Here is a 10,636-nt window from a genome sequence, read left to right as displayed (position 1 = left end):
GTTAACACTGGTGGGAACGACAGTCTAATGCAGTGTTTTTCAACCTTAGCAACTTTAAGATGTATGGACTCCAAAGTTGGAGTCCATACATCTTAAAGTAGCTGAGGTTGAGAAACTCTGGTCTAACACATCTGGGGGAGGTTGTCAAATTGGGGAAGACAGTCTAGATTGTACAAGATAAGGTCTGGGGAGAAAATGATGGTAGGATAGTGTGCAGAACGTAAGGCAAACGTGAGGAAAGAGTGTCTCAGAGCATATTCAAAATGGTGTTCAAGTAACGTCATCACAAGATATGTAACTGAGGTAAGTTCTCTTAGAACAGAATATATTTTAGTTTTCCATCTCCCTCCCCCACCTTTTTAAAGTCACATGCAACATCTAATTAAAATTATCTGTGGAAAGTTACCATATATTGTGTTTTTTCAAGTTTTTGTTTTTTCATGAACATGCTTTAACCATATACACATGACGTACCTGAGAACTAAGCTTCACACCCTCTCCAACTATCAAAGTGGGCACAACATTTAGAGAAGCCCAAGGATTTTGGATGGTTTTTACTGTGAAACCTCTCTGGAAATCCTTTCTTCTGTCTATAGCAACCTCCCCCAAACCTTCCCCCCACCACATATTGTTCCTAATCAGTTCTGGCAACTGGGAAAGGAGGGTCTAGGAAAATGGCTAGGAGATTCAGATGTAAGCCTGCTGCAGGAGATAGTGAGATAATGGTGATGGTCAATCCTCCCCATTCTGCACATTTTTAAAAGAACGAGAACAACAATGGCAGAGGTTTTCCCTGAGGCTCCGTCACACCCGACAATGTTTGGAGGAGCCAAACTGTCTGTGCATCTTATCAGGATGTGTGGAAGGTTATCCGCATTGGCCTCATCTCCCTTTCCATGCCATCCAGCAAGAAGCCTTTCATTTTAATGCTCCGTGCGTTATTTTCCTTTGCAAGACGGAACTGATTGGTTCAACCTTGGGAAGAGAATATTTAGGCCATGACAATGGCTCATCTTTCCAAGCTAGCTACTAGAAATACCCTCTCAGGTCTCTTTCTAATATGCTCTGGGCTACCTTGGTGCATTAGCCATTATCTCCTGGCAAAACCCCTGAGTGGACAGATGTGGAACAGTTGGGAAGGGGTGGTGAGCCAGGAAGGGCACACCAGTTGATCAAGGAAAAATGTACGTACAGGCTCCAAGAAGGGCTGATTAATGGAGGGCAGCCGCCTCCCAAGCCAATTTTCCATGCTGGACAGGGGCTATTGAAACTTCTGATTAAAAACCTCCTCCTTCAAATGAAATTGCATCCCAACAAACTCACATTTCCAAAGCAAGCACTGCCTCACCCCTCCTCCAAGCCAGAGCCTCCTCAGTGGAGTATCTTCCTTTCAGATAAAGTTCTCCATATCAATAGGCTCCCAGAATGGGGGATTAGCCTTGGCTCCTCCGTCTCCAAGTAACTGTGGTCTTTGGGTTTTCTCTGTTCATATCCTGTTTTTCTCCTTCTGGAGCTGCAGGACCCTCTTCTCTCTACTAAGCCATATCTCATCATTTCTCCTTCTGTAGACTTAGAAACTAAGCAGAGTGGGGCCCGGTAAGTACTGAAATCAGAGAGCTCCAGGATATGGGAATCCCCAAACCAGATTGGGAAGACAAAAAGCAAGGATGAGACCCAGTATGGTATAGTGATTAAGATGTTGGACTGACACCAGCAACACCCAGGTTCTACACCACTTTCACCAACAGAAGCTCACTGGGTGACTTTGGACCAGTCACTCTCTCTCAGCCCAACCAGTTCATAAGGGTGGTGGCTGCGGGGAATAGCAGCAGGAAGGAGTGCAGTGTAGACTGAACAAAAGGCAGGATATAAAAATTAACAAATAAAATGCATGCCCACATCACGGAAGAAGAAGGAGGCAATGGCAAAGCACCTCTGTAGCCTTGCCAAGAAAATGACATTAAGTCCTTTAAATTTCAATAGAAGAGAATATATGTAGCCCAGGGTTGAACTGTGGAGTCCTTGGTGCTCTCTGAGCTTGGTTGTTTGCTTGCAGAAGGTTCATTACCTGACTAGGTAACATAATCAGTGCTAACTAGCAAGAAGAAAGCCACACCCCCACCAACATTGGCAGGGCAAACTACTGTATATAAACAGGAAGCAAACCCCACCCTCACTCGCACTGATGATGTTACCTAGTCGGGTAATGAAACGTCTGCAAGCAAACAACCAAGCTCAGAGAGACCAAGGACTCCACAATCCCTTAAATTACCAGGAGCTTGGTAATTTAAGCTTGGTTCAATCACAAACTGTCTTGTTTTTTTAAAACGGAGTGATACTTTTAGCTGGAAAGAGTATGGAAGCAAAGAGAGGGAAATTTTGTTTTTCTTTCTGCCTCTTCATATTCTGCTAAATTCACAGATCATATTTAGATAATGCTAAAGAGCACATGTATTCACAGAAGGCACATCTGAGTGTGAATTAGCATGAAACATACAGATTTAATAAATTCCTAGTTCACCAGCAAGTTGCTGCTGTCATTTTGATGCAGTATGTTTGGGGTCAAAGAGATGCCCTGAGACACCAAAGCCACTGGCTTTTCCATCATATATACATGAATCGGCAGCTTTGCGTGTGAGGCTCTTACCACAGTACTTGCAACATCCAGGTTGCCACTATCCCCTTCTTTCACCAATAAGTAAATAAGAACAGATTAAGGGTGCAGATTAAGGAGTACTACTATTGGAGGGGGGAACGCGGTGGCGCAGCGGCTTAATGACGCTGAAAGTTGCCGGCCAGAAATGGTCGACGCTTCAGCGGTTCGAGTCCAGCCTTCGCGTTAGCAGGGTGAGCTCCTGTTTCCTCCCCAGTTCCTGTCAACCCAACAGTTCGAAAACTCACGTGAGTAGATAAATGGATACTCTCACTCCGGTGGGAGGAAAAATGCTGGCAGCGCCTTGCAAAAAAGGAGTCGGGAGCAGTTGCCGGTAAGCGTGAAAAACTGCGCGCGCCCAAAAAGGGCGCGAAGCAACGGAAACCCCGCCTCCTGCGCTCGCCAGCTGGGCTCTGCTCTAGGAAGGAAGCTCTGGCAAACCACTTCCGAAACAATTGCCTTGAAAACTGCAAAAGGACTCGTCCAAGCAGTCACTGCAGAGTCAGTAACGACAGAGCGCAGATTAAAAAAAAAAAAAAAAAAACACCTATTGGAGGAGTGTGGACAAGCATTATATTTTTAATGATTATTTTCTTAAATGAAGGATGGGGACAAGTTCTGCCCTTTTGCTTATATTTCCCTACTGCGTTTATTTCTGCTATTGGCTTTTTCTGTAGATTGTACTTTATTTTAACTGTCCAGGAATCACCAGGCAAATCACTCAACACCTTTCATATAAACTGCTGTTTTAAAATAGAGCTTCGGGGGCCATGTTTAGATTCCATCCTGTGTATCATTTCATTCGCTGAGCACCACTTTGGGGAAGCTTCTAGGAGATTTCAGCGCTTGCCCCACAAAGAACAAAAGTCTCCCAGCTTTCTGGGAGGGACGAGCCTTCTTGATGCGAGTCCTCAACTGCAGCAGCTGCCTGATGGACATGGATCCTAGGCCAGGCGGATGGTGTAATTAGGCTGAGCAGTAACAGAGGCAGAGAAGCGTATAATGTGCTCATATTCATCGCCAGGACTTGTTTGCTTCAGGAAGCTCCATCGTGTCCTCTTCTGCCTTGCTGTTGGCCTGGCTTTTGAATTCCAGGGTGGCTCAGCTCCTCTGGTAAACTGTCCACTCTGGCCAGTGGCCCCAAGGCCACCCGAATTTACAATGTAAATCATCTTGCAGGTTATGTAAATGGTGTTCCCGGAAGGCCAGCTGGATTTGCTCCGATCCCACAGGAAATGCTGAGTGGCCAATCTGGGCCTGGCACTCGGAGATCCGTCCAACCCAAGTTTGGGCTGTACAAATGTACAGATGACATGCAAACATCGCGGCAGCTCCCAGGGCTTCTCCTGCGATTGGCACTCAAGTGGCACCACGCTGAAGTCTAAAAGGGCAGAGAACTACAATAATCAAATCAAGACTGAACAGAAAAAAGGCAAACGTGGTGGGGCTGAATGTAAATTCAGAGGAGGGAGTGAATGGATCAAGGTCAGGTAACCCAGAAGGGCAAGGATGGGCTCCAAAGAGAATTACAGTGGAAACCATGGTAGGAAGACCAGGCTTCCTGCTACTTGGCTAAGTAACTAGGGTGGAAAATCTCAAGTGTATAAACTGTTTGACATTGGAACGACACAACACCTCAGCAAATGCATATTCCTGAGCAAACATTTATATGGAGAGCTATAATTACTTTGAAATTAAGCACCTCTTACTCACATGCAGACATCAGGCGTGCTGCTTGCAAGCTTTGCTCCCTCCAGAATAGAAGCACTATTTAGGGAAATGTTCCAGGCAGGCCCTGGAGTTCAGAGCCTTATCTCAGCAAGCTCTCTGATGGCAGGCAAGGCTGTGTGATCTTTAGAAGCAGGGCGACCTGCACACGGGAAGCACTGGGAGATACAGTCAGTGCTTTGTTATTGTTATCAGACCTTTAGGGTACAGTACAGCCATTTAAAGGGACTATCTGAGCTTGATCATCTGCCAGAGCCTCCGGTGGGCCCTCTTAACACAGAAAATGGGAGGGCATAAATGTCAGCAAACAAACATTTTGAACCTGGCTTCATTCTGTTCCTGCAATGCATTGTCCACTTCTGTCCACATCCAGGACAAAACAAAATGAGCTTCTCAGTGTAAGTGATGCTATAGGATATTGCTCAAACTGCCACTCCAGTTTCTGTTCTATACATCTGCAACTGTTAGCAGTTTGCACCTATGAATCTGATCTGAAGTGCAATGCCACTTCTCTGTTTCCAGGAAATCATGCTCATAGTTCTGAGAGCGTGCCAGTGAATAGCCCAAAGTCACCCAGTGAACCCTAAACTAAGTCCTATGCTTTAACCACTATACTATCCTGGCTTTTGTTCAGAGCTCCTGGAGGGCACCAGACTGCCTATCCCTAGATTGCAGTTGACTTTAGAGAAGATGTGGGCCCCTCCTTCTCATTTGTGGGACCCCAGCACCCTGAGATCGTGCCAAAATGTTGGGTGGCAAATGGCCCCATTTCAGCCATGTGATTTTGGCAGGGTGAGTTTGGCCCATTTGTGGGGGTTGGGGATGGTAGTGATTTGCCTTTCAGAGGCCCAGTTAGAGTCCTGCCTTTAAATTCCCCCACATCCCCCCTCCAAACTAGTTGAAAATTTCAGCCATGCTGTATAGCTTTTTGCAGCCAGAAATCTGAGAGACTGTTGCAGCTCCTAATCCTTCAGAAGTTGCCCACCCCTTCTAGAGTCAAATAATCCAGAATTTAGGAAGAATTTGAGGACTGACAAATTATTTATTCTACTTCAAGAAGTAGGTGAAGCCAGGTGATCTTAGAGTGCTTCCAAAAAGCCATAATACAAGTTCTGGTCTTGAGGGAAAAATCTAGAAGAAATAGCTTGAAGAATAGAATGGAAACTATTTCAGACAAAGTGAGCTACCTGGTAGACAGGCACTGTACAGCTGAGGGGTACAGAAGTACCTTGTCCACCAGAATAAAGTGCTAGAGTCTCCCCCCCAACAAAAAAAAAGTTCTTGAAAGTGGACTAGATCAACAAAATGGCTTGAATGTCAAGGTGAATGATTAGGAATATATCTAAGGTCTTTATATCAGGACAGCTTAGGTGAAGGAACCAGCTGACCCAACAGAATTAACGGCCATGGATAGTCATTCTGGATCGGAGGAACTTTTATGTGCTTAAGGGAACTCCATCTAAATATGTCTGGGCTACAGCCTGGCTTTGAAATCAGGTTATAGGGCTAAGCTGCGATCTAAATTTAGCCATGTTTTCATATGCGTTTACTCCACTTCAGAACCAGTATAATCCATCCCAGTTCTATCTAGGAAGAGCTGCCCCAAGCAGAAGAGCAAGAGGAATGATTTTGGCAGAGTGCACTGTCCACCCCGCCCCCGCCTATTTGCTCTGGCTCAAGGTCTCCCGTGCTGCTGGGCATTGCTAGTGTCTGCCCTGCCTGTCCTTAGCTGAGTGTCCCTGCCAGGGAGGCAGCTTGCTTGCAAATTGCTGCTGTAATTAGCTGAGGGTTATCACTGCCAGCAAGACCATAAAGTGGCTGCCACCCTCATTAGAGCCCTTTAAAGGCTGTCATAAAAAAACAGGCAAATGTGGAAGCCCGGGGTTAAGCAGCTCTAATCCCTTCCCCCAGTCAACACTTCACTGCTGATTTGCCGTCCCCGCGCCTACTGCTAGTGCTCCCTGCTTGGGCTAATTGGACACCGAGGGTGGTGGGCAACCCTTGAAGCCTTTTGCAACCCAGCCCATGTTTCAGTCTCCTCTGCAATGTCTCTGCATGCCGCAGAACAGTTTTTCTCCATCTCTTGCCCTCCAGATGCTTAAGACTTCAACTCCTTCCATCCCCATCCACTTCAGAGAGTGATTGTACTTGAATATGTTTGGAGAGGACCAGGTTAGAAAAGGCCCCTATAAGGTAAAGCAACGAGACAGGCTCACTCAGTACCTTAGCAAATGCTGGGAGCAGATGTTTCAAGTTTCCTGGGTAACTTCTAGGTAAGCTGAGCTGAAGCATACATTTTCTTCCAGGGAGTCTCACTTTGGTCAAGAGATCTTACAGTAGATTCATAATGCCCTTTCACAGATTTGTAGTCTGAAAAGATTAGGCTATTTGCATATCAGCCCCACTAAGTAGATCAAACCAGGGAATCACCTCCACAGGAAGGCTAGAACTACTTTTATTGAGACTGGCTAAAAGAACAGAAGCTTGCCAGTCAGATTGTGCTGGACCTCCTCCTCCTTATAGTTCTGTGAATAAGGGAGGCATCTTCCTGAGGGGCTTCCAAATGTTACCTCATTCTGGACTTAAAAAATCCATCAGCCCCTTTTGCCGAAGTAACAATTCCTGCATATCTCTGTCAAGGTCATCTTCTTTACTCTCTACATTACCTTATTGCCAAGTCTGGCTGGTAAGCTGTTCTTAGTGTTCTGCAGAAATAGTTGACTCATCCATAGTTTAGTATGAGGCAAAGGCAGAGGTTGCTAGAGGAGGGGGAAAATGAGTTTGCTGTGCAATAGCAAGATTTCACCCCTGAATCCCTTGAAGTTCTGTGATATGTAAGGTCCAGAATATAAAAGCAGAGACATTTTGTAAAGAGTAAGGAAGATGACCTTCACTGCAATATGCAGAAATCACTACCTAGGCAAAAGGAGCTGGAACAAGGTTTAAGTCCAGAGAAATGAGATTACATTTGGAAACAGCTCAGGCAAACCCTGCCCTGATTCACTGGAGTATAAGAAGAAAGAGAAGGTAACTTACAAGATTCTGTCATTATAGCTAATCTCAATCAAAGTAGTTTTAGTTTTCCTCTGGAGTTGATTTCCTGATTTGATCTATCTAGCAGGGCTGACACCTTTCTCTGTAGTTATCAATAGATGAGCTTAATTCAAGGGCATCTTTATCTTTATCTCAGTCTAATGTTTTCAAGGAAAACAGCAAAGTCCATTCTGAATGAACAGCAAAGGTCATTCAGGTCATGAAGCATTCTACTGGTTGCTCCTTAGGAGAGGTGGGGTTTTAATATCTTTTTTAAAAATCTGGATTTTGGGTTAACTATCTTTCTCCTCATCCTTTGCAAATAAATTCATTATCTTGGGTTGGGCTGGCTTTTTTGGATGGGTGTCGATGAGTTGTATTTTGTACTAAATTTAATTTTTTTGCTCTTTAATCGGCATCCAAAGAAGAGGAGCTGTGAGAATGAAAGAATGCAGTATGAGGCAGATTAGCCTAAATTGGTAAACGTCTGGTGGAACTGTGATTGTTGAGATGGGGAATTGTTTTCCCAATCTGGTTTGTTCAAACATAACTTCATGATCAGAGATAGCAGTATTTCTTGTGTGCAGATAGGCTATTTTTTCATTGCCTGAAAAGGAGGAACACACTGCACATACACGAAAGATGAAAGAGGAGACAGATCCGAATATACAGTGGGAAAGGTTGTTGTTGAATGATTGTGAACCTGCTCTGTTTGGCACCTAGGTGCTAACTGCAGATGGCATCTTCATCAGCAGATGAGTAACCCTAACTCATCTGCTGATGAAGATGCCATCTGCAGTTAGCCTTGCTGAAAGACAACTCTCTGTACGGTGGCAATGTGTAGGTGTGTGATGGTGGTGGAATTAATCCTCTTGGGCAGGGAATAGCTGGCTTGAAGCTGATAACCACTGTCTGGGAAAAGGACCATAGCTCAGTGACAGATTATATGCTTTGCATGACCTGAAGTCCGTAGGTTTTAGACTGGACTTCAATGAAGATAATACTGAAATCAGACTTTTTATGTTCCACCTTGAATTGTGCATGGCATGAAATCAGCAGCTGGTACACTAAGGATACATGATCCTAAATGTAGGCATAAATACTGGAATGCAACACAGAGTTTGTTTTCACCCAGCCTTTATTCAGCTGTTCCAAACTGGAGGTATCCACTCCTGACATCTTTCAGTGAATAAATAAAAATTACGTTTTTTTTTCAAATTTTGCTGTGTTATATATGATCTTCATCCAATCTCTCCAAGCATTTCCCAGTTTACCCAATGATATAGGGTACCAATTAATAATGGCATCCTCTCTGATTCCCCAGGACCAAGGCCTGAGTAACCTCTTGGCTTAGCATCAAGATCTCTATTCCCAGCAGCATCTAAACTGCAAGGAAATACTCAGGAATTGTTATTCCTGGGCTCCCTGGGGAGCCGCTTTGTCTCTGTCCTGAAACTTTGAAGGGGTTTAAGAAGAACGAGAAGTCTGGGTAGCTGTGTCCAGTCCACTTGTTTAATACCCCTCAAATTGAAGTGTTTGTGTGCAGTTTTAATAAAGCTGCTCAGATCAGTTGGGATACCAAAACAGATCAGAGATAAGGCAAATGTTGAAAAGTAAGAATTACATAATAACACACAGTAGAACATAAATACAGTTTTCCTGTTTCCAGGCAGTCATTAGTATCCAGAATTCTGGAGATACTCTCCTTTATTTTTCCTGAAAAAGTACCTATCAGAGTTACTCTCTTTCGAGATTAATCACCCAGGATCAAACTACATTTTATACACAGATAGGTACAGATAGCAGACCTTTCCTCCTCCTCCTCCTCCAAAAAACATCCCCCAAATGAAGCATTTTGAGTGAAAAGTCTGGGCTTAACTCTTTCTCTGTTGTCATTTCTTTCCCTTAAAATTTTCCTGCCCTCTCCACTTCTTTGAAGTTCCAAGTTCACAATTGCTCTGCTAACTATACCTCTGGAATTCTGTAGGCAAAACAGCTGGAATGCAGGTTGAGTTGCCAGCCAAGAAAGAAAGAAATTCACTCACAATCTATTCACATTTTTGGTTTAAGCCACAATATGATTGGTTTGGTTTTCACTTATCTTATTGATTGAACCTTATCTTTATGGTTTGTAACTGATTATTTCACATGTGCAAGCCAGAAAATTATGGTCTATTCAACAAACCATGGCTGAGCAAACCACAGCTAAGCACAGTGTGTGAACTTAATCTTGTTGTCTCCCACAGTAAGATTAACCCACTATGTGTAGTAACAGTTCTAATGCAGGATTTGGAAGTCAAAAGTTCAAATAACTGTTTTAAAATTTGAAACAGAGCTGAATGAGCAGCTGCAAGTAAGAATTTTGAATGTTATATGTTCCTGCTCCTCAAAATAAACTTTGGATTACTCTGTATCATATATCTTCATGCATAAAGGTTTGTCCTCTTTAAGATCCACAAATGTTCTTTTCAATCTGGACTATTATTTTTGTGTCTTTAATGGGTACCAAGGTTAAAGCCAACAAAGAAAAAAATGTTCTATGTGGACTCCAAAACTTGGGTTACCATAAATCATATGCCCAGGTACTTCAGACAATGGCCTCTCTGAGACATCACTGAAATTCAGGACTGAAAACTCTATTGTCTGCTTGCCTATAAATGCCACTGCGTATCCAAGATACATATACATGGCATCAGTAGAGGTGTGAGTGGATGAATTGTTTCTGGTGACTCCCTTAGCTACTCTTCTGTGCAGACTAGAAAAAAGGCATTATTTGGTTAAAAGTAGCAGGACTCAGGGCTTGAAGATTTAGCAAACGCTCTTAGATATGTTGGATGGCAGCACCCATCATCCCTAGCCAACCGTGGATGATAGGATTTGAATCTAACTCATCTGGAGGTCAACCACTTGGGAAAGGCTGTCTCACTGAAATCTTACGCCAAACGTTGTCCAATCCATCAACAGGGCAGGTAATAATGGCAGGAGTCTGGACAGTAATGAAAATAAATTATATATTTGTTCTGGAAAATGTGTAATAGTACAGCAGCAGCCCTGGAGCCTTCATGCCAAGGTGAATGAAATATTGTGCCAGGATGCTAAGGCTCTGTTTATGGAACATACAAAGCCAAGATTTGCTCAACCCTGAGTTTCAGAGTGAGCCTCGTTTGACTGGGTTTGTACAGACCACTAAGAGACAAACAGGCTAACCTTTATTTTGGGTAT

Source organism: Python bivittatus, unplaced genomic scaffold, assembly GCF_059951505.1.
Source record: "Python bivittatus isolate LINGU-HERP-01145 unplaced genomic scaffold, Pbiv_v1 ctg000080_np1212, whole genome shotgun sequence".
In the NCBI taxonomy this organism is placed as follows: Eukaryota; Metazoa; Chordata; class Lepidosauria; order Squamata; family Pythonidae; genus Python; species Python bivittatus.
This window is presented reverse-complemented; position numbering follows the sequence as displayed.